The sequence below is a fragment of the Ochotona curzoniae genome, unplaced genomic scaffold (genome assembly GCF_017591425.1).
Source record: "Ochotona curzoniae isolate NIBS_2020 unplaced genomic scaffold, NIBS_Ocur_1.0 contig_64, whole genome shotgun sequence".
In the NCBI taxonomy this organism is placed as follows: domain Eukaryota; kingdom Metazoa; phylum Chordata; class Mammalia; order Lagomorpha; family Ochotonidae; genus Ochotona; species Ochotona curzoniae.
In genome coordinates, this window is record NW_024466502.1 from 41,608,762 (window position 1) to 41,611,663 (window position 2,902).

At 41.4% G+C, this 2,902-nt stretch overlaps 1 pseudogene; it reads left to right on the plus strand.

Moving 5' to 3' along the window:
* Nucleotides 1–814: 814 nt before the first annotated feature.
* On the plus strand, nucleotides 815–2,099 carry LOC121163509 (annotated as a pseudogene).
* Nucleotides 2,100–2,902: the final 803 nt, after the last annotated feature.

Genomic DNA, 2,902 nt, shown 5'->3' on the forward strand with positions numbered 1-2,902 from the left:
GCTCAGAAACACACTGTGTTTAAGGCCAACACTAAAATAAAGGTAATGAAAATTCAGGCATAGTCTGGGCCCCAGTAGGTCACAGACTTGAAGGAGGATGTGTGTGTGAACCCTTTGAGATTTCTGCTGCTGGGCTAGGGATGCTTTTGCCCTCGTGTTGAATTTTCTACTATGAGCAGATTTGCCCTACCTCACCCCACCCTTAGGTGAGCAGTCCTATGGGACTAGGACTGATTGTGCCAGAAAATTTTGATCTTTATAACTTACATTTTTTTAATGGTTAGAAACAAAGCTGAACAATTTAAATAATCCTGTTGAACAAAAATCAGGAAAGAAGAAAATGTATGAAGTGTTAGGCCATAATGGTCACCCATGTATGAAAGAACGTTTAAACCAAGAACATCCTGTGCAAGAAAGTAATACAAGTATGTCTTCCAAATCATTTCTGATGGACCCAAAACATATTCAGAATTTCAAAAATGAGGAGTGTCTTTTTTGAGTCACAAAACTGGTATTCAGCAAAGGGCTAGTTCTATGCTTGCTGTAAGGAAATGTTAAAATGAGGAGTCCATGGAATAACTTTAGCAGGGAAGGAAATCATCCAGGTGAGAAGCTCAAGAAAAAAGACATCTTTTGACCAGGTCTACTTTTTTTTCCTCCTCACACTATAGTCTGACGTGGAAAAGAGCAGATCACAGAATGGAAACAAAACAAAACATGGTTTAATTTTCCCAAGAGATGGATAAACATTTCTCCTTCAGAAAGTGATGAATTAGGGCACTTTCAACAGTGGTGGCTGAGTGACTGAATTAAGATGGGACAAAGGCAAAATGATGGTCATGGGCCTGGAGGTGGCAAAAAGGATGACAAAGACAAGAAAAAAAAATATGAACTTCCTGTGCCAACTGGAGTGGGGAAGAAAAAGAAAACAAAGGGACCAGAGGCTGTAACAAACTGCCACAGGTGACAACACACACTGTTCCATCTACCTTTATTGACATTAGAGAGAATTAAAGACCGTTTCCTCATGGAGAAAGAATTCATTAGACATCAGGAACAAATAAAACCATTAAAAGAAAAGCAGGGGGAGGAAAGATCCAAAGTGGATGACCTGAGAGGGACCCCAGCGTCAGTAGGAATCTTAAAGGAGATCATTGATGACAACCACACCATTGTGTTGACATCTGTGGGGTCAGAGTACTGTGTCAGGATCCTCTCCTTTGTGGACAGGGACTTGCTGGAACCCAGCTGCTCAGTTCTGCTCAACCACAAGGTGCATGCCGTGATGAGGGTGCTGATGGATGAAGGATGAAGGTGGAAAAAGGCCCCTTAGGAGACCTTGTGCTGATATTGGGGAGTTGGACGACCAAATCCAGGAAATTAAGGAATCTGTGGGACTTCCTCTTACCCATCCAGAATATTATGAAGAGATGGGAAGAAAACCTCCCAAGGGGGTCATTTTCAATGATCCACCTGACACAGGTAAAACCTTGTTGACCAAAGCAGTGGCAAACCAAATCTTGGCCACTTTCTTGAGAGTGGTTGGCTTTGAACTTACTCAGAAGCACCTAGGCAGTGGGCCCAAACTTGTGCAGAAACTGTCTGAAGAACACATACTATGCATCATGTTTATTAATGAAACTGATGTTATTGGGACAAAAAAGGTATGCCTCAAATTCTGGTGGTGAGAGGGAAATTCAGTAAACAATGTTGGAACTGCTTAACCAGCTGGATGGATTTGATTTAAGAGGAGATATGAAAGTTATTGTGGCCACAGACTGAATACCAGCTTTGGATCCAGCACTTATTAGAGCCAGCTGTATCGACAGGAAAATCAAACTCCCCTTGCCTAATGAAAAGACTTAAGAAGCACATTTTTCAGATTCATACAAGCAGCATGACACTGGCTGATGATGTCATCCTAGACGACTTGATCGTGGCTAAAGATGACCTCTCTGGCACTGACATCAAGGCAATATGTACAAGAAGCTGGACTGATGGCTCTGTGAGAACACAGAATCAAAGTAATGAATGGAGACTTCGAAAAGTCCAAGGAGAATATTCTCTATAAAAAACAGGAAGGCACCCTCTATCTGTAGTGGACCACAGCTACCTTCAGGAGAGTGGTAGGCACTGTCCCCATCTCTTAGGAGGTATGCATGAGAAGCTGCCTGAAGAAATAGAGGCCCTGGCTGATTTATATTATAGACATCCTGTGTATGTTTCAGTGTGAGGGGTCCTTTGCTCACTCTTATTCTTCTTCCCAAGAAAATGTGCTTTTACCCCAAAGAATGAGTGATAGTAGGAAATCCCTGGTGGCTTTCTAATAAGGGAAAACAGGAGAGGAAGTAGTGGAAGGAATTGCATCCAGAGCCATTGGGGGTGTCATCAGAAAAAAGATTCAGGAACTGTTATAAACAGAAAGCACAGGTGATGAATCAAAAGTGTTCAAGGAGAAGAAAGATTTGGTCTTCTTGCAGTAAATAACAGCTGATAATCATTGAAGAAGCAATGGCTTGTTATCGATAAGCAGTGGTTGATTGTTAACAAGTAATGTTGTAAACTTGCTTTTGTTGCTAGTTTGTTTTAAGAAGCATAATCAACTGTTTTCTTCAGTCTTCTAGTTAGCTTCCTTATCACTGGTAGGAGGTAGCCATGTTTACATGGTGATATATACCATCATTTCAAAATTAGGGTATTTTTAAGTGAAGAATTGATCTCTTTGGAATGGCTTTGAATAGCCATACCTGTAAAGTGATAGCAACCATTAATTCATAGGAATAATGAATATTCACTCAGGTAATCGGAAGGGGGTATAAATTTTAGAAGACAGGTGCTCACATTGCAGCTGCAAAGTAGCCTGCTGTCACCTGCACCCTCTGGGAACTTCATCTTCCCTCCT